The following is a 25,805-nucleotide window of genomic DNA, read 5'->3' on the forward strand; positions in this document are numbered from 1 at the left end:
ATTCAAAGTGAAGCATTTTCATATTGGAAAGAATTAACTGCACAAATATTAAGTTTAATAAAACACAAAAGTAGTGCAGGAATCTGCATTAACACAGAACCTGAAACAAACCCCAAGATATTCAGGATGAAAATGAAAAAGGCTACACATTCCCATTCTTAGGCACTGGGATGGTTTGGGCGTTCCCTGCCTCCCCCGCCCCCCCCCACCCCCTTTGTAAAATCACCCAGACTAGACTCAGCCAGCTCTGGAAATTTGAATGAAGCTTTATATTTACAGCTTAGTTCAATATGCAAGCAGATATTTACAGTATAAACAGTAATATACAGGAATATATAAGGTTAAGGGTAGCACAGAAACACAACAGCCCTCCCAGAAACCTGAGTCCCCAGGAGGGGCTCCCAACCACCCTTTCACCTTCTCTCACCCCTCTCAACCTTACCCCAGCCCCAAGGAAGAATGGAGGTTCGGCCAGGGGGTTAGGAAGCAAAGTGGATTAGAGAGACGGCAGAGAGGCTAGAGAGAGAAATGCACCTCAGAGCTCTCAGTCAGCAGCAGTGCCTTATCTATGTTTGGATTCTTGTTCTTATACCTCTCAGCAAGCCTATGAGTGAAGTAGACATCACCACTGTTTCCTTTTCACAGCCTGTAATCTATTTCTTTCCAACAAAACATTCCAGCTAGCTTCAAACTAGCACAGGCACAATGAGGAAAATAAAAGGTTTTTCTTAAGCATAAGGAAAGGAGAAGATAAAAAGGAAAAAACAAAGAGCTGTGAAAAATAAGGACTGACAACATCACCAGGGACTTCAGGGACAGCATGACTCCTGCAAAAATATTGCTAGTTTGATTTTTTTTTTCAACAAGGAAGGAAAAGTGAACAGCAAAGAACTTGAAATCTCAGCCTGGGAAACCAAATATGAAAATGCAGATATACTACAACGTGATTTAATGTTTTACTTAACTACCATTGACTTCACGTAGCCAACATTTCTTCTAGTAGATTTTATCTGCCATTTGCAAAAGAAAAGTAGAAATTCTCGTGGTCCTAGACCAATTGTAACTCTTTCAGTGGTGCATGTGGAAGAAGTGTTTGTTTGTGCCAAGTGCTCGCATCAGAAAGGCAATTCCACTCATCTCAAGAGACTCACGCTGATGCAATGCTAATTTCTTTGCCAGTACAATCATTTACATCAACTCTTCATGTTGGCAGGACCCCTGATGAGGGTCAGAGGAAAAATCAAGGTGAAGTTTAAGATTTACTAAAGATCATATACAATTATAGATTGCTATTTCTGAATTTGCCTTTCCCCCATGAATTTATGTCTCTTCTGCTACAAAATTGAACTGCTCACACCTCTTTTAATCATTTTTGGATGATATCTGGAGTAATAAATTAGATAGTTCCTCAACAGCATGAAACACAAAAGACTTTGCCTACCATATGTTACAGTAATAAAAGACAAAGCTGTTTCCCATTATTGGCTGGTCCATCCTCATGTAAGAAGTTGCTCTGGAAACAGAGACTGATTAGAACTTCAAGAAAATGTAAAGATTAACAGAATCACATAGTTTGTCTGTCTCAATTTACAAAGTTGAAACTAGCAACAAAAACATTCCTGAGCATGATTTCCACTTCTAGCTTTGTTTTTGTTGTACTTATCTCTCAGAGTGACAGCCAAAATACTACATTAACTTAGAGATAGAGTACATCAGCAAAATACTTGTAGTATTGTAAGTGTATGTAAAATGTACATTCAGGTCAACTTTGCTTAAAATGAAAACAAAAATAGTAAAATAAATATAGTTGTTCCTCCAGATTTGATATGTGGATTACACAAGGCATCATGATAATAATAATAATAATAATAATAATAATAATAATAATAATAATAATACCTTTTACTGAAGCCAAATATGTTTGATAAAACATTGATTCTCCAAGTATCTCATAGACTCCGTTCAGTTCATTTCTCTCCTATGGATTTGACTCTAATCAGTGGTATTGTGCTTAATGCAAAGAAGTTAACATTTACTTACTAAGCCATTTTACAATTTAAAATTCCTCATTTAAAATTGCCAACAGAGCTTGCAAAGGACTAGTCCAAAAGCAGGCCATTTTTGGTTGCTATCTCTGGATAATCAATAACCCTCAAAACTCTGTAAAGACCTCTGTGCTGTGAGTTCTTCAATTCCAGTTGTCAACCTACATATAAACCCAGGGAATTTTACATCAGCTGAGGAATTTGGCACACTCTTCCCATCTACTCTTGGTCAAAATTACTCCTCCAACATAAAATTGCCAAACCTGTCACAGGGAGTTGTGCAATTACACTGATTAGGAGGAAGTTTTTATCATTGCTAATACATGGGAGGTCATCCAATAGATTTTTGAGTTGTGGCCCCTTGAAGAAATGTTAGAAGACTCTTGGCACCTAAGCAAAAAGAATTTGTCAGCCCTTCAGCATGAACAGCTAAGGAAAAAATTACTTACTTAAATCTGCAATCTCTGCATTGTTTTTCTTTAGGGCAGTTCAGTCTTTGGAAGAAAGAAAACAGAACTCTAAGATAGTAACAATGTTAGGGATAGCTACAGATCATCTAAGCCGATTTTGATTTTGCAGTCCTACTTTCAGCACTTCCTGAAATTCATAACATTAATCAAATAATAGATGCTATTTTTCTTTTGGAGGGGTGTTTATTCTCATTTGTTGGATAACCCATGCATTTTTTTTTTCTTATTCAGTTCTGCACACTTGACAGACATTGCTGATCAAGTACTCTGCAACAAATTTCATTATCAAGTGCCAAATAAGTTCTTTGTTATGTTATATTTATTATATATCCAGTACTGCTTTAAAGAGTTACTGCAGTAGCACAAATATAATTTTCTACTTCATGGCATAGCCTTTAAATAGGTAGAAAATTCTTTGGTTTATTTTATATCTTGAATTCTAGTAAAAATCTGAGCTTTTAGGGGTAAATCTTCAAATTCAATTCCAGCAGTTGATGCCCTGGCACTGGGAATCCCAGCAACCATCAGTCCAAGTGGAAACCTAGTCAGGAAGGAAATAGTTACCTCTGAAGAGACTTGACTGTGGCACAAGAAGTATTAGAGTCTTGCTTGCTACGACACAAAGCAAGACAGCTTTCTCACCACCTCACTGCACTGCTTTCTTCACTAAAAATGCAGCAATAGAGATGAGGAGTATAAAGGGGAAACAGTACTTAAAAAGAAGCTGATCCTGCCAAGGCTGATATTTTTATCTTCCCTCTGGCTCTACTCCTTTCTCTTTAAATTCCACTGAATCACCGAAGGAGAACTCTGGCCCAATCATGGGAAAAACAAACCCAAAACAACCCCACATTTAAAAATCAGTGGCTAAACCAATAATTGAGTATTCTAATTTGTAATCTAAGAAATCCATTTAGTAGGACTGCTTGCTGTTGGTGAACACACCTCAAGAATGGCTTGAGTTGTTGCAGTTCTAGAGCAAGTACTTCTATAATTTATGCAGATACTGCACAGATAAAAAGCACTTAGATTTGAAAAAGGCATATGTTGTTTCAACAGCTACAGGGTTGACATGCATCTTCCAATTTGGCTCTATTTCTCACTGCAAGTGAAGCCAAATCCTGATACACAGTTCATTCAGACTTGTGCTCTCTTCTAACAGTTCCTGTATTCCTCCATAAGTTAAAAACAGCAGGTGGACATCTTAAGTCTCAGTCTGATAGAAATGTAAATAATGATTCAGTGATCTACTATTCAGGGAATAAACATTGTGGTGTTATTATTTCAGACTTATGTAAGGAAAAAAGGTGTTCTAGGCTATATATATATATATATAAACATGGTGTTTGTTTATCTTCTTATCTATGCATTCTATTTTAGGATCTGTACAGCTTTAAAAGGAAGTACATATTAGCAAAGAATAGACCTCAAGGGGTTTAAAGTTTGGTTCTCATAAGCATGTAAATGGTTTGATGTTTATTTCAATCTTATCTAGGCAAGGTCACCAATACTATCAGAATATCCTGTTATAGAATCTCTGTTTCTAATTCCAAGATGAAAAAGATTCACAAAGTTTCACCATAGCCTTTTAAAAATCCTGTTAAAGACTTGTTTTATTCTGAAGTTGGACTGGGGGGTATCAGCTGCTATTATATTTTTTATTTTATCCAGACTAGTTCCACCATGTCTTGTGTAAATCATTATAGCCTTGTCTCTCTCACTTCATTGGCTTTTTTGCTTCCATCTGTTTTCTCTCATCTTTTTCTCTATCCTCTCATCTACATTCTCCTTCTACTCTGTTTTCTCTCATCTGCTTGCTCATTACTGTTAGCCCAGCCTTCTCTTCCCCCCTCTACTTCCCAATTATCTGACAGAAGTGTAGAATGCATGAGGCTTGAGAGGTCCTTCCTGAGAGATTCTGACCACTTTAACTTCTTTTTTTCATTTGCAGACTTTAACTTCAGAGGTTTTATTTTTTTTTACAGAGTCCTGGATGTCTTCACTAACCTAAGCATGTCACTTCTCTGAATATCTTCTACAATATATTTTGTTCTTACTCCTGGAAGCACTGATTTCTACAGAACCCATTTATACTTTCATAGACAAGTGTAAGTCCCTTAGTGTCCTAACTGCACACAAGTCAGTCTAACATCATGCTAAGTTCTTTACTAATCTGTGAAGGGAGGCTGTAAACATTTGACTGTTGCACATTATTGCATCTGCTGAAGAGCATTCAGGAACATGCTCATTTCTCTTGCTAACAAAATGAATTTTGTAGTGGTATTGTGCTAAAAACAAACCAACCAAACAAAAAAGGGTCAGAGCCCAAATATATACATTAGTCTATCAATTGGCTTCACATAGCCAGCTTAATGCCCTGTAGCTGCCTTCGTGATGCCATGGATGTTGTAACTTCCTGTTCTACAGCCAAAATGGAGCCATTGGTGATCAGAGGTAATCATTAATGCTTCAATTGAATTCAGACAGAAACTTTTAGCTTGAAACTATTTATTTGCCTTTCTTAATAAAGAACAACTCTTCACAAATGTTTGAAACTGTACAGCAAAGTACTGACCTTCCAGAATCGTGCATATGGTCTCACTCCCAGACCTTCACTAGTTTCTCATGTTTGTGCACTTTATCTTATCAGAAACACAGAACACTAGGGATTGAAAGGGACCTTGGAAGATCATCCAGTCCAACCCCCCTGCCAGAGCAGAATCACCTAGAGCAGTCACATAGGAACACGTCCAGGTGGGTTTTGAATGTCTGCAGAAGAGGAGACTCCAACCTGTGTGAACTCTGTACTGGCCCAGCTTTTAGCAGGCAGCTTAGATGGCCTCCTAAAGTCCCTCACAACCTGAAGGATTCAATAATTCAGTGAGTAACTCTTGTTTCTGCACCCATTCATACCTATACTCACACAGAGGACACTCCAGAGTTAATTCAGTTCATTGCAACAGAACCCCTAAAACCTTTACAGAAGTTGTATAAATTGTCTGCAGTAACCCAAATCTTACAGAGATGAAAAGGAGCAAGGATAAATACCAGTTCAGAAATCAATACTCACCTGTGATAGAAGGTGAAATGGAAGGCCAAAGGGACTTAGACAAGATTACAGCATCAGGTTCATCATTTAAAGTGTGCACTGGTGCATAATTAATAGAATTATCTACACGTTTCTATGTCTCAGGCTCAGGAATATTGGTTGGACACTTAACTACGACCCGCTTCAGTACATTCCAGCTGTGCTGTGAGTCTCTTTTCCTTGGGACAGCTCCCATTTACAGTAAAAAGCACCTCCTCCAAGCAGATGCCCATGAAGTAGAAAAGCCCTATTTATCTTCTGAGACTTACTACCTTGTGCCAGCAAAGATCTGTGTCAGTCAAAACTTTAATTCCTCAAACTCCACCCTTCTTCTTACACTCTTCCAGGAGGTACTTTCAAGCACTGCAGTGACAAATAGTAACATTCCTTCTGTTCACAGTGTTGGTGGGGGAGTGAAGTCACTACACATTAATGCCTTGCTGTGGAGAGAACTTCTGGAAATGCCAGAGGCATGTACAACTTGTTACAGAGGTTACAAACACGGTTCAGAGAGGTAGCTTGCAGGTTGTCTTAACTACAGATTCCCTGTCTCTTTTCTGTGATTGTGAAAATTGTGAAAGCGTTCAAACAGAAGCTGGAGAGAGGATTGTCCTCTCATTGACAGCACTGCTGTTCTCCAGCAAATGATAAAAGAACAAGGGACAGAACTGGCTAATTTAACCATATAAAAGTAGCAGTGCTATTCCATGACACACGTCATGGCATACAGTCTCTTTTTTAAAGGCTACAAAATTGTTAAAGCTGAGGTACTAACATGGAGTGCCATCAGAGTAATGACTGCTATTGAGTGAGGGAACAAGTCCTTCATGCTCCCACCATGGCTTGATTCTGAAAGGTGGCATCTGTGCCACAGCCAAAGCAGTATTTCTCTTTGAGTAAAATGCTGGAGTCACGAACCTGAGTGATTTGGAGCTGCTCTATTTATAAGCAGATAGTCAAGACAGCACTTTTGGAAGGCAGCCACTGGAGTGTACTGTATTACAGAATAAATCAGACTGAAAAGATGCTCCTTGTCAAGTTAGAGAATCCTTTAGAAAAGATCAATTACAGAAAGTATCACATTTATGTGACTATTTGTATGTTTGTTAGTGACACAAGCTTATTTTGTACACACTGTCAAGTCTCAGATGAGCTCCCCTAAGATTTCACACAGATCATAATACCACAAGCTCTTAAATCTAGTGGAGAAGTCTCATTTTTTATAGTACAATGAAGTACAATTAAGGCATGGTCTTCCTCTGACAGGTCTGAAATTATCTCCGTATCAGCTCCTTAGGGAGTGTGTTGAAATTTAGCTATTTAAAAGATCTCTAGCCAATGTTTCTGCTGCTCTGAACTCTCATAAATAGTATCAGCCCTAAATTTCTGGAAAGGGTCACTGGTGAGAGGTAGTCCCTTCAGGAGTATACAGTACAACCTAAGTACAACCTCATCCCAGGTTCTTGTCAAGCATTTTGGTCTAGGTGCAGTCAACAATATTGGCTACAGAAGATGCAGCACAAGGATATAACCAAAAGTGTACAACCAAAGAGGCAAACCTCCCACTTACTTCATCAATAAAGTGAAGTGGGTATTTTGCCCTTGGATATGACTACAGTGCACACTGCAGCAAGACACAAAGATGCATAGCTTTAAAGTGACCCAGTGTGAATACTGAAAATCCTTTGCCAGACACACCCGACTTTCTACAGGCTACTTCATATTGCTAATGTAATTTATCTTAGTGCAGTATTTTAGCCCCTTTAAAGCTTTTTTTTTTCCACCAGCAAGATTAGTTTGGAGGCAGACATGAACTAATTATAGTGTGTGTTTACATTTTGACACTGTGTAGCAAAGGCAGAATCAACTATCATGGGCAGTTCATGAGAACTCCTCAAGTATTTCCTTAAAGCTGTATTGAACACACCTACGCTTTCTTTGCAGAAACAAGCATGGACATACCCCCAGACACTGTCTTTGAGCAATATCCTGAACCATATATGGACAGAATCATGGTTAACTGATTTTCTTCCAGAAGTATGTAAATAACTGTTTCCTAGAATAGAGATTAATTTAACCATGAATGGTACTCAATTCCAGATGCAAACACCTAACCATACGCTGTAGAAGTCTATAGCTGAGAGGAGGGTTTAAACAGTGAGTTTAAACAGCTATAGACTTCTCCATGTTTCATGGAAACAAAGCATCCAGTTCAGTTACAAACATCCAGTGGCTTCTGGATGCAGGGGACATGTCCTGGCCACCTGCTGACTCTTCAAAAGGGCACAGTCTCCCAAATATCCTTATAGCTGTTAGCCACAGCAGTAAACCACAGCTCCTCAAGCTCATCTCATGAGGCACTGGACTTTTTGTATTTTTCAGGATTGAATCAAGAACTTGGTCAGTATGGGCAGTGAAGCCTACAAAGTCATTCAATCAGTGTGCATCCCTGCTTAAGGGTGAGTCCCACAGCTCTCTCCATGAAGCTGACTGTATCACCCAGAGCTCCACAATGGGATAGTGGACACCTTGGACACATATAGACGCCCACACTTCAAGGACTATGGCTGGATTTCTGAATTTGACCCTGAATTCATCTCTGTTTATGTGTTAGTTTTTAAGCAAAACCCAGTGTGAAATAAGCCAAAAATCACAATTTCTTCAATATTATTGTGTCAATCAAGCTAAAGGTTTCAGCAGAGAAACTATTCTGGAAAGCCTTACATTAACATTATTCTCCATCAAATCTGAAGGTATTGGGGTAAAGAAGGTCTCCTGGGTAGAGAACAGAAAAACTTAATCTTCTTTTTCCAAATATAAAGTCACCTCTCTTCATGTTCAAAGTAAAACAGACATAAGGAAGTGAATCCTATCTGTATAAACAAATTTTCAATTAAGACCTGAAAATGTATGCCTGCTTTTCACATTTTCCTTTAGCGTACCACTACCAATTGTTTCCTACTGAACCTTCTGTTTCCTCTCAATGGCTTGTGCATCACTGCTTTTCCAGTTCAAAAATCAGAGCCTGGTCTGGGCAGTTAATACTCTTATAATAACTTAATACAATAATTATCTAGACTGAAGTAAGAATAACAGTATTCATAAGCAGCATGGGCAATATGAGACCTGCCACTTTGTTAATTACACAATCCTAATGCGCCCCAAATAGTATGGAGCTGCAGTTACACAATAGCTTCCATTAAATAACTTGGGGTTTAATTTACAATGTGTGAATTATTAGTCTGAGTTTCAAGACATCTAACATAGGATTGACTGCAAATTCAAAGCAATGCTTCGTGGTACTGTTAGAATTTCACTTCTGCTAAAAATGTTTTTAGCACAACAATAAATAATATGGGAGGTCTTTTAAATATTGAAAGAAACACTGAATTTGTGTGCATTTTCCTGTGTTTTATTAGGGAGCTATCAATCACTGGAGTTATTTTGGAATACTGTACATATGAATTAAATTAAGGAAACAGAACTATTAGGAGAAATATGCAAGTCAAAGCACTCTCTGCTTTTTCTTAATTCTAAGTCTGACCTTGTTAACAAGCAGGTGCAAGACTTCACACTACAACCAAGAACAATAAAGAATTATGTTGTCCTCATTTTGCTTCTAATTGTTCTTTTCTACAAATCATATCAGCTCCCTATTATTTTATGTGATATTTACCATTATGCTCTTTTATTCTTTTCAAGTATATTGTAGTCATGGCAATAAGTGTAAAATCCTTTGATCTCCCACATCACACAAAAGTAATCCATGAGAATACAGCATATGCCATGATATGAGAAATGTATCCCAGCTGAATTCCTCAGTCAAAAGAATTATATACCTATGGCATCCTCTGTTTAAGTTCTCTGCTGTGAATTATTCCCACTGTTATTACTGAGTACAGCAATGAAAAGCCACAGTCAAAAAGTCACATGTATATATAACTAAGGTAGGTAATGTCCTTATTAACTTTTCCTCTTTTCTTTGTCAGCATAAAGGATGCCTGAAAGCAGTCTACAGTTACATGAACAAGCAAAGCAACCAGCACCCAATTAAATATTCTTTGTGGCATTTATCTTTCAGTTGCCCTCTTGTTACCAAATAGTGTTAAAAACCATGCAATGAAGAACAGAATGCAGTGCTGCCAAATATATGCTGTGGTCATTACATCTAAAAGAGGCTTGCTGAACCCAAGTGGTTCAATTTACCTCTTCTTTACACATTCTAACACGATGTAAAGGAAGAATAATGAAAAGTTAGAATCAAAATGCACCTTTCAGTTTTAACAGGAAAGCAGATGGATTTTCTGTCTGAAAATTCTAACGAGACAGCAAATGGATACACAGAAAGACAGTGACTAATAGTGATTTTTTTTTGATCTCTCATTTTAAAGATGAAGGAATTTCACAGAAGTATTGAAAGTAATGAAGCCCAACATTTATTCTTGGCTTAGTCAGTGATTTGCTGTGTGGCCTTTATAGTGTTTTGAAAACACACAAGACAAGACTATTACATCAGACAATGGCTATTTTAGGAATATTTTCCTTAGGGTTCCCTTTATTATATAGCAGATTTATGAGCAATAAGGTGGAAATCATGAAACTGTGTGGCCCTCAGCTCCCAACATTGAAAAAAAACCAACCTCTTTAGTAATAAGCATTGTACTACCTTAAAAATATTGTTGGAAACCTTGGAAATAATTTGGTTTAGCATCCAAGGACTTTTTTTTCTGCAATAAAATGGTTTGGGTTTTTTTTCAGTCACTGTCCTCTGCTTGACTTACACTATTCACTAAAACTTAACTGTATAAAGTTTGTAGACAGACAGACATACAAGGACCTAATCAGATCACTAATTTTATAATCCTATTCCTTTAACTGAAGAGATTTCACTTCTCCTAGTCAGTAATTTTTTCTACTGTACTATGATATTACTATAGCATCATATACAGAACCATAGAATCATAGAATCAGTCAGGGTTGGAAGAGACCACAAGGATCATCCAGTTCCAACCCCCCCTGCCATGGGCAGGGACACCCTACCCTAGATCAGGCTGCACAGAGCCCCATCCAGCCTGGCCTTAAACACCTCCAGGGATGGGGACTCAACCACCTCCTGGGCAACCCATTCCAGGCTCTCACCACTCTCATGTGGTGCTCCTCTAAATCACATTAGCCTCTACACAAAGTGAATGCAGACAATGTGAAAGTACAGTGAGACAGGGATTATGAATTACAACATGAACAGTCCAAATGATCTATTAGGAAGCATGATATCATAAAGAAATGTGTCTTGCTATTTAAATATTAAAAAATAAGAGCACACAAAGTCTTCTGTTTAACAAAGAGTCAAACAAGTGGAAATACCACTTCGAGGAACTCTCACACTCTCATGCCATGACACCCACGCTGTTATTTTCTCACAAAACAATCTTTTGTATTAGAAGGGAAATTATTGCTTTCTGATAATTGCCATGAATTATTATGATTTCAAAAGATATTTGCTCAGCTCAGCAAGAGATTCATTAGTGCTCATAAAATAGGCATCACAATACAACCAGCTCCCTGTGATGCTGGATATGAGATGAACAGATTAAAATTTCACAAAATGTTGATAAAAATATTAAAACCTGCTGCTTCTCTTTAAAGTAGATAAGCAATTTGCCATTCCACTAACATGATACATGTTAAAATGACAGGACATACGAAAGGAGAGAAAGCCAAGAAGCCTCCAGGCTTCTTAAAAAGGACTTCTTTGTGTTCAAGAATCTTCAACCATACACACAGAGCATTTGCATTATAGCATATATATTATTTGTAGAATAACATAAGGTGGAACAATCTCAAACTACAGAAGCCTTCTTTGTGAAAGAGTGTTGCCTTAAGGAAAGGGCTGAATACTCTGCAGAATGTATCTTTGTGACATTTCTAATTTTGATGAAGGAATCCAAGACATTTTCAAGCTTTTAGGAAAAACAGAAATAGCAGCTCCATTAAAAAAAATAAATAAAAGAGGGAGTGGGGTGTGGAAATGATATAAAATGAAATGCTCACGTTGTCAACAGTAACAGAACTGATTTTTCAGTCCTTTCTACTTCGCCTCCTGAGCTTGCAGAAAGAAATATTTCTGTATCTTCACCTGAACTTCAGAGTTTTGGCCCCACTAGAAAGTAATGTTCATCAGAATTTCTTTTATTATGTGCTAGTGGTAATGTGGGACCTGGCCCAAATCAGGCCACATTACACACTTTGATCAGTCTCGAGAGGCCTAATCCTGCAAACATAAATGCACACGTGTAACTTTACTCAGGCTAGTAGCCTGACCGAAGTAATAATGAGTTAGCATGGAAATATATTCAGCCCCCATGTCTAAGCATCTGCACGATCTGCAGCAGGTCTTCCAACATCAGTCTTCCTGAGGACATCAGAGGCAGGATCCTCAGGTCTGAAAGAAGTTTCTCCTGCTAGTGTCTAGGGCTGAAAACCCATTCACGCGCACAAGTTCGGCTGCCTATTTCTTTCCAGCACCACCAGCTGGAGCAGCTAAAGAGATGAGGCCCAAGCTCTGGAGGTAATTATCCTGAAGAGAATAAGTCACAACTAGCACTGCTAAAACGTTTCAGTTGTTAACTTGCCCTTACAGCATCTCACGGGAGCCTTTCTGATTTTGGGGAGCACGTTACACGTCGCTATCAGGCTGACTGCAAGGAGTCCGTTCCGTAAGGGTGTCAGGTCTGCAAACACACCATAGGAGTTTCCTCACTTATTCCCACTTCAAAGAAGCATTAAGAACAATTTCTCTTTATTACAGATTTTAACTAGATTCCTTTCCCCTGTGACGATTAATTAGGCGTTCGTTACGATTTGCCTGCTTTCCACCTCGCAGAATAAATGTCCCCTTCTGCTAATCAGGCACAAACAAAACGTTTTGAGAAGCAATCCCTCGCCAAAACAAATAAATAAATAAGTGAATATGGAAATTGGGCTTCTGTGTCGTGAGGAATGCACACGCATAGCACAGTGAAATTTAACACGGGTAAACGATCTGACTACCTCAAAGTGAAGGTTTTGCCTTCCTACAGTGGCCTTTCACCCTGCCCTTTCCTCCAATCTGAGGAGAGCTGATGTTGATGGAACATATAATGGCTCCTTTCCTGTGTAGTAAAGTCAGCAATAAAGCTCAGTAATTAAGGTGACCGGGGAGGCCCAGCCCAGCAGGCTAGTGGTGTGGCGAACACTTTCAGAACTTCAAACAATATCAAAGTCACTGAAAAACGGGTCTAGCTCGGGACTGGTTTGAATTAAGCCTCACTTCCACACGCACTTTTCAAATCCAAGCTCAAACAAGAAAGCCAAGGCCTTCTGGATTTCATTAGAGCCAATTATCTTATCTGTTTCATCTCGGGCCTGACCCTAAGGCTGGCAAACAGCTATTCAGCGCCTTTGTGTGGTTGTTTGAGAAAGCCTCCAGCCAGCCAATGGCCTGAGGAACTGCTAATTAAAACGCAGTTGCCCCCTGCCTTTAGTGATTAAATATTTTCGAGCTTTTGTAAATAATTTTTCCATTCTTTGCCCCGAGCCTCAGAGGTCCAATACATGCAGTAATTTATTTAGTTCGTCAAAGAGTAAATGCTAGACATAAAAGTACAATAGGAACTTAGCAGACTCTTACATTGTGCTTAACTTAAGATCATAGTATCATAGAATCAACTAGATTGGAAGAGACCTCCAAGATCAGCCAGTCCAACCTAGCACCCAGCCCTGCCCAATCAACTAGACCATGGCACTAAGTGCCTCAGCCAGGCAACAAAGCTGGTGAGGGGCCTGGAGCACAAATCCTATGAGGAGAGGTTGAGGGAGCTGGGCCTGTTTAGCCTGGAGAAGAGGAGGCTCAGAGGTGATCTTATTACTGTCTACAACTACCTGAAGGGGCATTGTAGCCAGGTGGGGGGTGGCCTCTTCTCCCAGGCAACCAGCAATAGAACAAGGGGACACAGTCTCAAGTTGTGCCAGGGTAGGTATAGGCTGGATATTAGGAAGAAGTTCTTCACAGAGAGAGTGATTGGCATTGGAATGGGCTGCCCAGGGAGGTGGTGGAGGCACCGTCCCTGGGGGTCTTCAAGAAAAGCCTGGATGAGGCACTTAGTGCCATGGTCTACTTGACTGGATAGGGCTGGGTGCTAGGTTGGACTGGATGATCTTGGAGGTCTCTTCCAACCTGGTTGATTCTATGATTCTACGATTCTATGATTCTTCAAGACCTCCAGGGATGGCGACTCCACCACCTCCCTGGGCAGCCCATTCCAATGCCAATCACTCTCTCTGTGAAGAACTTCCTCCTAACATCCAGCCCAGACCTTCCCCAGCACAACCTGAGAATGATGGGGAAGAGGAATAACTTTAACCTCTTGGCTTTTTACAACTTACTGTTTTGCTTAATAATAACAAACACATATTAGTACAATGTATTGGAGGTACTACCATGAACCAAACCCCCATTGCATAAGACACTGCAAAGAAGGAATAAAAAGATACCTCCTGTCTAATATACTCTGTGGGGACTTGGGGAACTCAATACAAAAACTGTACAAGCTAGAAAATTAGGAGCAATCCTAGCACTATAGTGACTTAGCTACTGTCCAGCTTTATGAGAGGCAACATAGCAAAAGAGATAGAAAAGATTTCAAGGAGGCTAGTGAAGATGTTTTGTAACTGTTTATGAGAACATCCCACAAGTATGAACATTATCAAGAGAAAAAGCAGAAAACATGTGCCTTGTATCACAATCTGGGAAATAAAATCCATAGAAGCATTCTGAGAATGACAGTGTAATAATAAACAACGTGGGAAAAGCTCAGAAATCTCTCTAGGTGGTTGGAAAGGTAGTATATCCTCTATTTCACAGACATGCTACCAGAAGAATTTTCAAAATTTAGACATTGCTGAGTTGTGACTTCCAACAGAGAAGGTTAAAGGTAATGTAAGAACTTGTTTAACTGACAAAAAGATGGCCTTGCCTAGAGAGAGTGGTAATACGAATGGCTTGGGGGGTAAAATGTTGGTAGGGTTGAGCATGAATTAAGGGCATATTCCCTCAATTAGTATATCTTAAAATTACTATGAACTTCTATGATGAAAGAGGGGCCACACCTGGGACAGAGAAGTAATTGGCTAACAAAAAATAACTGAATGTGTATTGTGGTTGAACTATCCTTTAGAGACAAAGTAGGAGAAGGGACCAAGACACAAAGCAGAATGCCATGGAATCACTGAAGAAAGCTCAAGTTGGAAAAGACTGATTCTTCCAAAAGACAAATTACAGTAGCTACTTGAAATGTTGGGTGGACCAAGCATGGAAGCCAGGGAAGAATGAATTTTCAAGACAAAGATCATCAAGATCAACAGACTAAGGAAAACAATGGTGAAATCCAGACTACTAGCTTTGGGTTAGTAGAGGTTCATGCTATGAATGGTTTCAGAAGACAGGAAAGGAAAGCTGAGATGCTGTTTTGAATACAGCCCAGAACTGAACCAGAAGACAGACAGCAACCTTGAGAATAAATGGAGAGAGAGGATGATAGACAGCAAGCTTAGCAGCACGTTTTCTTTTCAATGAAACAGGACTGCAACACACAGGACAAGATCCTTTTGTGAGGAGAATGAGAGGTTAAAGAGATCAGTAAGGGAACACAAAAACTTAAGTCCCAGGTACATCAGAAGATGAAAAAAAAATAGGCCATGATGCCATGCAAAGGAGTTGCAAAGCACAGATATGGAACAACTGTGTGATCACAAGTGTAGGAGAGAGCTGTTGGAGGAAAAGAGGAGTTAGGGCTCTGAAGAATTTGGTGAGTGGTCAAATTATGAGTCCAAGAGAGTAATGTGAGTGTGTGGAAGGGAGTATTTTCAATATTGTAAAATGTATTTCTGCTGTTTGGTACTATTAGAAATGTATCTCAAGTAGCTTGAAGTTCTTAAATTAGCTTTGCAAGACCACAAAAGAAAACATAAAATGTCTGGGTTTGTTCAGTGATTTTTCACATGGGTGCTGATAACTGAAGCTGACACAGAGCAAGTGTGTCACGATTGCTCAGTCACTCCATGTTTTCACTTTCAAAGGGAACTAGTACTTCTTACCAGCGGCTCATCTCATGGCAGAGTGAGAACGAAATCATTGCTCTCTTTATCAGTTGGAAATCACAGTCCTTAAGCTGTTACAAACTCTGCATTTCTTTTCTAGGTGTTGCTTTCAGCTTTGAACAAAAACTATATTGAAGACGATGAAAAACATTCTGAAATACCTTTTCCTTGTACAACAAAAGAGGTAAATGATCAGATAATAAATTGCCATTTTCAGATCAAAAGGGAATGAACTTCCATAGAGAGATCATCACACAGGCAGTGAAGCAGATGCTAACAAAGCATGAGGAGTGAGACCTCCCTGGGACAAAGAAATTGAAGCACTCACAAAAGGTTTAACAACAGTACTTAATCTGTAAACATCTTGATTGGAGAGGCAGGAGTGTTGGATTGGATGGGGACATAATTCACCCCCATTCTCCCATCACTCTAATAATGCAGGATTAGAACTGAACTTGTTTTGGAAAATGTACCCTTTTACTAAAACATCTTTTTTATGGATGTAAATCCCTTTGATATTTTTCAGAGGGAGACTTCTTTTAAGACTAAAGGGGAGAAAAAAAATCCACATAGTCTGACAGCAAAGGCACTAACATCAGGTGTGAGGAGGTCAGGTTCAAGTCCCTGATCTGTAAGAATGGGAGACAAGAAACTGTTTTCAATCATTCAGGGATGGGATTTTTCACTCAAGGATTTTTTTTTGCTTCCTAGAGTCACCATGAAGCTACAGAAGAAAATTGTCATGAAAGGGTTTGAAATATGCACCAAGTTGTTTTCTTGGAAAGATTCAAATAGATTTGGTGGTGTTCCAGTGCAGAAGAGAATCACATGTCAAAAGCACGGACAGTTGCTACTTACTGGAACTGCTGTCTTTAGTCATCTCTACTTAGCAATGCACACCCTGCACGGAAGGAATAAAGCAGCAGAGGCCAGTTAATCTCCTTACAGGGAAAAAAGGGACCACATAAGCTACATCTTCCCTTCAACTATCCACCCTATATCACCTGATATGCATGTACACTCCTATGCATGACACAGAAGTGCATACAAGAGAGATCTATTTTCAGCCTGGTTTTATACAGTGTTGTAATTTGTTTGCTTTCATTTTCCATTAATTTTTAATAAATTAGCAATTTTGGTAGCTCTAATTTAACACCTGATATAAATATAACTGGAATGCCTGTGGTAGGTCAACATATGAATCAGCTCATGAAATACTTGGAAACCTTATTTTGTTTCAAGGCATGACGACTCATGAAACTGCTTGTATAAAGATGTGATTGCTTAATTATGTTAAACGTAGTCACAGCATCTAAGATTAAGACCCTTCCACATGTGCTTGATGGAGAGTCTGCTTTCACAAGGTCTTTTAACAAGTGCTAGGTGAGGAGCCTTTGTTTTCACCAAATCTTGTAACAGTTGCTGTTGTAAGAGGCTACTATTTTGCCTAAGTAAAACCACTATCTTTGCAATGAATTAGGTGGTGGCAGAACTGAGAACTGTACTTGTCAATGACACAAATAATCGATTTACTACTAAATCCATACTCTAGTATATGTCTCACAAGACAAAGACCAGCCTTTGCAGGAAAAAAAACCCCAAACATACAAATGTGGTAAGCCGCTCTACAAGTGAGCATTTTTCTTATACTGTCTGTAAGAAACAATTACTGTCTAGAAGTCTGAAGCCTAATAGATTCCTTCACACTGGGTCACAACTTCAAGAAGCTGTGTTGATTTCATGGGATTACTGGTGGCCCAAGCAGCACTGCTAATACCACATAATCGTGACTCAGACCTCCCTGAACTTTTTCATTAGATATCTATTTTTGAGACATTTATGTTTTCATAGCTTCAAACATCTCTCCACAAGACTAAAAGCTGACTTTAAAAAGTAATAAAACACTCAGGGCTGGGGTTCCAACAATATCCAGTAACAAGAAACCTCCTAAGATCTTGCAGCAGTGAGCACAGTGCTATTCAGCATAATTCAGGGTTTCAAAATCTGACTTGCCAGACTTTTGCATTTCTCTTCAGAATTATCAGCACTGTATTTGCTTGAACACATTTTAAATGAAAGAAATGTGTATTCGTTTCATTCAAAGTGTAGCACAGGTACACAACACCATTAGGATTAAAAAAAAAGGTCTCCAAGAAGTTATTGGTGCAAATGCATGAGAAGCCTACAAGCGTGGGCATGCCCTGGAGGTGCCCACACAAACTTACACTGAGACACAGGTGTGTGAGCACACACAGAACCTCACAACACTTCTTTGAAATCCTGCTTACGTTTGAAAGGATCAAAATGAAGGCTCTCATTTCTTTTTCTTCTCTAAGTATTAAAGAAGAATAGTGGAGGTCTCATTAGCTACACTGGCTGAAGAAAACATGAGTAAGAAGTGTAGCTGAAAGGCCTCTGTTTCTGCTGTTCTTGAAACAACACTTCTGTCTGATTCTGGATAATGGGCTTTTAATAAAAATATCCACCAAAGGAAAACAATTAAACAATACATAAAGCACCAGGGTGCAATCTAGTGGTTCTGTTAGAGTCTGAAGCTGTTCCAGCAGAGAACATGTGGGTATTTTTTACAGGCTACAGTGTAGTCCTCCAAAGTTATTATAAAGCAACAAAATGTAAATTGGGGCTGGACATCTATACGATTGCTCAGTGTTGCTGTTGGACTTTTAATTCAGACCTGAAATTTATCTCCATCAAAATGCATCAGATATTTTTTGACTTTAAGGATTAAAAACACCTTCTGTACTTTTGCTGCTGTTTCATTTCTTCCTGGATGATTCTGATGATATTTCTCACCTTCCCATCAAAGTATTTGATAATATGGCAATTCTTTAGCCATACACTTCCACTCTTTCATCTTTCTGGCTTGGCAAAAATTGAAAAATGGTTATATTGGAAAAGAGCTCAAGTACTTTTCAGTACTTTGAAAGTACAGACCATGTATGGCTTGGGGTTTTAATCAAATAGTTTTTAACCTGAACCATATAAACCTGACACATGCTGTATTTTATTATCCTTTCTCCCCTACCCCCTACTCAGCCATGTCCATAAAAGAAACTGTGCATCTGTAGAAATGTAAGCTGACACTAATTAATTTCTGTAACAAAAGATTTCATTTCTGTAGCTCTAGGGAATGAAAGGAGCATCATATACAGATTTAAACATTCTGGTACAGTAAAGACCAAGATTTAGGGTGATTGGTGAGAAAAAGTTAGATTTGCCAAATAAAAATAAACAAGTAGGAAGAACAAGAGGTCACAGGTTATAAACAGTGTTGCCAGTTTTAGTTTTATGGTGAACTTTGAAGTATAACAAAATGTTGAAAAGCTGTTTATACCAGTATTTCAAATGCTTTTAACTCTGCTTCTCCATTTCCTAAGTACTCTGTCCCTATCCCCATGATACTAATCATTTGAATGCTCAGAACATTTGCAGAGAAACAAGAAATAAGCATGAAAATTTGCCATTATTAAACAACCTTCCCCAGCACACACAAACAAATATTCAAAAGCCACAAATGCTGAGGACTGTTGAATATTTAGACATAAAACTTACACTCTAAGGAGTGTAAAAAAAAAATCAAAAAACAAACTAAAACCAAACCAAACCCAAGAAAACTTCTACCTCCTTCAAAAGGAATTTCTCAAGCGCTCTTAAGTAACCCTTTCATAGCAGTTTGCTATACCTTTGAATTCACCTAAGATACCTTCTATGGCAGCAGGGAAAAGAAAGTAATCTCTTGTTGAAATGCCCATTTATTAGACAGTTGGGGAAAGTGGACAAAATCAGAAACTAAAAACTGACTTGTGCAGAGCGCTGAGGTGACTGAAAGCAAGCTACACACATCCATACAGAAACTGCGGCAGAGATTTTGTAGCGCTTCCATGGCTGTGTCCTGTCCAGCTGTGGTTTTCTCCATCAATGCAGTACTATGCCCAAGAAAATGCAAAAGGAGTGCAGAAAATGAACACTCTCAATAACGTCCATCTAGATTTGGGTAAATCATTATCTGTCTGCCATACATATGATTCGGAGAGTCTGCCCTCTTCTTTAGGCAGGGAAATGCTAAAGACATTGCTGTCAGCAAACAGACAAGAGAGAGAAGAACTGGGGTGTTCTTTACCAGTTACTGTAAAGCAAAACACTGGGAAATTATTTTGGTTAGTAAAGATAAACATGGCATTTGCTAGACCGAGGCAGCTGCCAATGGCATTCACAACAGATTAAAGTTCTGAGATGTTACTTCTGTCTGCTTATTGTTCTTTTAGTCATGAGGCTGAGTGGCTAACTTGGCTTTTTTTATGTCCTCTCCCACACTTTTGTCTGTTTATCTCTTCACATTTGAATCAGAAACTGAGCCTTACCACATATTTTAGAACCAACTTAGCATAATCTAGCCTCGGGAGCAGCCTCTGGATATTGTACCCATAAAAAATAGTAGCCTTAAGTTATATTTGCTTAGAATTATTGTTCAACTTTCTCAGAAGTTATTATCAGTGTAATTCATTAAGCATCATCATTCTTCTATGGCTCACTGTAAATAGTTAGGTACAGCTAGGAAAAAAATGTTGATTTTTGTCTCCCATATTATTTTTCTACATTTATGAGAAAACAAAGCTTCTACTGAGTCAGTTATCCAATAGTACAGAAAAGTGATGTCAAAGCCATAATAATATTCAAAATAATATAAACCTATGGTTCGCCCTCATGTGGTGTATTTAGCTCATTCCTAGGAAACAGCAGAGCTTCAGAGAGGAGCAATTAAAATGGTTTGGCAACTGGATAAACCTCTACATGGAGACTGAAAAAAAAACACCAAAAAAACCAAAACTACTACATTTTGAGAGAACAAGCCCAGGAAAGGACATGAGAAAGATATGCATTTAAAGTAGTGAGAAAGATATGTCAAAGATAATGTCTTTAAAATAATAAATATGAATAGGGCAGAATATGCATTTTATCTACACGTGTAATACATGGCCAAAGAGACATTTAAGGAAACAGGAAGACTAGTGATTTCAGCTATAATGAAGAATTTTTGGTTTTCAGACCAACATAATTAAGATCATGAAATTCAACACCAGCAGGACACACAAAACTCATTAAAGTTGTTATCTCCAGTTCCTTAGCAAGCAAAAGTTATAAAAATAAGAAAATTAAACTAATATACTACATATACTCATATGAAAAAGTGTAAGGAAACCATAGCAATATTTTCAGTGAGTGTTCTCTTTGGGTTTTATATGTGAAATTGTAACTTATAAAGTGAAAAGAAAAAAAACAGCATAGTTCCATCAAAACAATTACCAAGGAGAAGATATCTGAAACCCAACAAAATACATTCACAAATCTTTTCATCTGAAATGTCAAAATTAAATGTCACTGGAATGGCAAAATAACAAATGAGACCCAAAAAAGGGTTGGTACAGATCAATGCAATCTCTGAACCTTAATTATGCTCTATAAGGCTACCAGACTACAACAAATGTATCTTAATGGAGACTAGAATACACAGAGTTTTCCACATATTTACTTTCTCCCAAAGCAAGTAATGAAAACTGTAAGGCAGAGTGAGTATTTTCTGTACACCTCCATTTCCTTTCATTTTCACACTTTAACATGTGGTGTCAAGTACCACTTCAATTTTGAATTTGCTTTGTTTAAAAGTATTTCAGAGTCATTATAAATTTAGGGCATTTTTATTTTTAATTAAATCATGGATACAGTTCATCCTCAGCTCTGCCTTAACATCACTATGTCTTTTGAATTTGCTCATCTTCTTAAATGAAAATCATGTATATGGCTCCTAATAATTGAACTCAAAGATAGTATTATCATGAGCTATTTCTAGTCATTCCAAGAAGCACACAACTCATTTCATTTTATGTAAGCTTTTATGGCCAGGTTAACTGATATGCTGCTGCTGTTTTGTGCTACTCTGGAGTAGAGCAGAGCAGCCAGAGCATACTGGCTGGTTAGTTAAATTTACAGCTCCTCTGTTGAATGAAAGCAGTGCAAAGAAGTTGGAAGGCACACTGGTTTTGTCCTCTGCTTCTCCCTCACTCTTCTGAACACTCACATTTGTTCCCACTGCCTCCTGTATCTTCTATATTCTGCTCTATGGAAACACATCTCTCCTGTCCTCTGCAAACTCCAATAGATAACTACATGTGTGCATGTACAACACAGACCTCAGTCTCTGTCTGCTGCCTCCTTTACTGTGCACATCTGGCATAGTGTGGAACTTATGAAAATAATTATTTGAACATTAGTACTTAACCATTGCTCTTCTTTTTTTCTATAGCTGTTGGCAGAAGAGTGGATTACATCCTCATAAACTCAAGTGTAGAATCATCCTCTTAGAAAACAGCCACCACCTTCTATTGTTCTCAAAGAGATTAAAGCAAATTTAACCTGAATAGGTGGAAGTAAATGATGAAACGAAACTCTCAGAGGGAAAGATACATCAGGCCTTAAAAATAATGGAAAAGAGCTGTGCTTTTTGGTTATCACAGGGGAAAAGAAAAGATGCCTGGCCTTTAGAAAAAGGACATGCTTTCAAGCACTTCTGTAGCTATACCAGTTCCTTCCTTTGCTATGGTAAACATCAAATAAAACTTTTCTGGCAAACTTAAAAAGTGCAGTGATTTGATTGCTCTGCTTCTTTCCAGTTCCACAGAAATCTCCCTCCTCTACATTTTCTACTACCTCCTAGTACTTAACATGAGTACACCTATTTTCTTAGAAGAAATGGGTGAAAACAATTAGTGAGTCTCCTTACTTCACTGGAAAGTCTTCATCCTCAGACAGGCTACAGGCATTGATTTTGCACCAGAAAGAGTTTAAAAGTACATTAAAAACTCTTCATGCAGCACTGAAGTCAAAATGGCAGGCACAAAGCAGCACAATTCTTCCTGTTTTCCACTAGTGTCCCACTGGAGCACCTTGCTCAACATGCCTTCAAAGTGATTGGCCTGTGTTATGCCTCTAACTGATCTTCAATTTTTCTGCATTTTCACACATAAAATTGGATTTTTCCTGAAGAAACAGAAATATTTTCTTGGGCAGCCTGGAGGAAGAGTGAGGTGGAATCTCATTCAGCGCCAAGCAGATTTACTTAAAATAGATTTATCTGGTGATTTATGTAGTGGAAAATAACTAATACTCAGTTCCCTGCATGTGTATAAGTGTGTGTGTTTTTTCTTTGTGTGTGTGTGCATGCTAATGATTATAGTGTTATACAGATATCAGCCTAAGAACTATATACCTGATGTCAAATCCATCATCAGATCTAATATATGATTATAGGCAAAACTCTAGAGGCAGAAAAAAAAAAGCCTTGGTCTTTATGTCTGCATGATCATTATCATTCACTTAGTGCCATGGTCTAGTTGATTGGATAGGGCTGGGTGATAGATTGGACTTGATGATCTTGGAGGTCTCTTCCAACCTGGTTTCTCCTATGAAAAGGATCTCTCCTTCAGAATCTGACAGCAAATCAGTCAGTAACATTACTTAGTGTTATGACTGCTAACACTTCAAATGTGTACTTGGTTCAGTTCTAGAATGAAATGAGGGCTCTGCAGGTGACAAAATGAAGGTTATGTGTAACCCTTAGGGAGCTTTAGATTATTTTAATGCAAAATTTCCAGTTCCTAAGAACTCAAAATACTAAGCCTTCAAGACTTAAGCATCCAGAAAGCAGGAAGTTTCAGCTCCACCCACCTGCAAACTTATTCACACCCTGGTTATTTTGGAGAGAACCTTCACCAATACCCCCTCCTGCCTTCACTAGGGACAGAATACTTCACAACCTCTCTCTCTGCTACAGAGCAGGTATGAAGGGAAAGCCTTTCCATTTTGTCCCTTATGTGTCTCACAAAATGGGGAAGGTCTAACATTTTCTCTACCCCTATTAGAGTTTAAAAAAATAAAAACAAAATAAACCCCCCAAAACCCAACCAACCAAAAGGCCCAATTGTTTTTCTACCTACAAAACTCACTCTTTATTTTCTTACAAACTGAGCTGTTGCAGATCAAATCTCCAAAAGCTGACTTGTTGAGTTTTTTTTATCAACTCTCTTATTGATTTTCTCCAAGACTTCTTTTCCATATATGGCATTTTTCTATATATGTATTTCCCTAATGTTGTCTCACAATTCTCTTCCAGCCAAACTGAGAACACAGGCCACACCATGTGTGACATTTTGGACAATAACAGAGACAGATTCTGGTCCACAGACTAAGCATCTCACTACGAGGAGCTGTAAACTTACCTACCATTCAGAGCAGATCCATAGAAAACAGCTACTTGGCCTACCCTATGTAATGTGCACTTTGAAGTTCCATGCTGTTGCTTCATTGGTCTCAAATCAAAACTACCACACCAAATCCATGCCTACAAGCACTACAGAGGGAGCAAAGAGTGTGCCCAGGCAAAAAGGCATTTGGACTGTAGGAAAGCATCCCTAAAAGGCAGTTAATGATTTCACACAACGTATAACCTTCATGTTAATTCCAACATTAATCACAAAGCTCAATGGATGAGTTTAACAGAGAAGCATTGCAATTTGCACCATCAGCATCTTTTAAGGGAGTTTATCTGCATTAAAGTAAATAAATACAACAGTTAAATAATTGTGTGTGTGTATATATGCATATGAACATGCATTTTAGTGGCACGTCTGCAAATGATTAGTCAGTGTGCAGCAGTCTATGTGAATTTTCCTGAATCATTTGCTCAGACACAGATTCAAATTCCTTCTAAATGTGAAGCAAAGTAATAGGTACAGCAGCAATATTAGCAGTAATATTAGCTACTCCAAACTACTTACTACTATTCCCTAAGCTAGAACTGTGAAGTACATGCTTTAAAATGTATTATTAGGCCCAGGTATTTGTCATCAGGATAGCAGGAGTACCAGTTATGGCTGTGGCCTCAATTATTTGAGTCTTCAAGAACCTAGGACCAGAATTCTCACAGCATTAGATGGCCACATTAACTATATTATTATTGAGATGAGTTGGATCCCAAATTAAGAATTCTGGGGTGATCACACTAGGTATAGTGGTATCAGACACGATTATCAGTGATTTGAATCATCCAGTCCCCTAGCTTCCATAAAATGTCTTCAAAGAATAATACAGACCTTGGGAAAAGCTTGAAGCAATAACTGAAGTGCAGAGAATTTGGAGCCTGCCACTAACTATTCATTTAGGCTTTCTTTAAATACAGGCAAATGTTGTAAATAAAATTACAACCTTTTTCAAAACAACAGTGCAATACTGTGAAGGTGTAAAGCTCTTTCTGTGTCTAGGGCTCAGACTTTGAGCTCAGATGTGTTGTTTACCATATCCTCTGCATATTATTTCAGGGTCTACACAGAAGTGCTTCAGGAAAAGGGAAGAAAAGAAAAAAGGTTTCATAGTTTTTGTGATGTATTTTCAACAGAATATAATCAAATGCACTACCTGAAACAAAGTCTTGAAAGTGGTTGGAGATACGCATTAGTTGTCTCACTGTCTCTCTTCAATGTCAGTTTCCACTAAATGAAACTTCTATTAAAATGTAACATTTCACTCAATCTTGAGAGGTGAGTGCCCACTAAACCCTTCCTCTGGTCTGCTTTACAATGAAAGAAAATGGTGCATATAAGTCAATACTATTAAAAGTTTAAAACAGTGTGGTTTGAACTGGTTTTATGTCCCCTCATCCCATGAAAATGAGACTAAAAATCATGATGCATTTATGACTAAAGATTGTGACATATTTAGAATGAGCTTTGCAAACAAAGGGAATTAGCATTCAAGACTTCCTATCATTAATACTGAGTAAATAATTCACTTTTAAGTAAATAACACTGTACTGCACTTCACAGAAAAAGCCAGTTAGTCAAATATGTGAGCATCACGATGAAACTGTTAAGTGAATGAGGAATATTGGGTTTGGACCATGCTGCACATTGCTTTCTATCTGCTCCGCTTGTGTGTAACTGCAGTTAAGGTGGATGCTTAGATCCAAATTTTGAAGATAGAGAAGTGAGCAAG

The 25,805-nt window shown here is 38.3% G+C and overlaps 1 protein-coding gene across 12 annotated transcripts in view; it reads right to left on the minus strand.

Annotated features, from left to right (window-relative positions):
* Positions 1-25,805, minus strand: part of HDAC9 (histone deacetylase 9) — a 465,174-nt gene that overhangs the window by 71,723 nt on the left and 367,646 nt on the right. The gene's annotated exons all lie outside the window — the stretch shown is intronic.

The sequence above is a fragment of the Pogoniulus pusillus genome, chromosome 28, assembly GCF_015220805.1.
Source record: "Pogoniulus pusillus isolate bPogPus1 chromosome 28, bPogPus1.pri, whole genome shotgun sequence".
NCBI lineage: Eukaryota > Metazoa > Chordata > Aves > Piciformes > Lybiidae > Pogoniulus > Pogoniulus pusillus.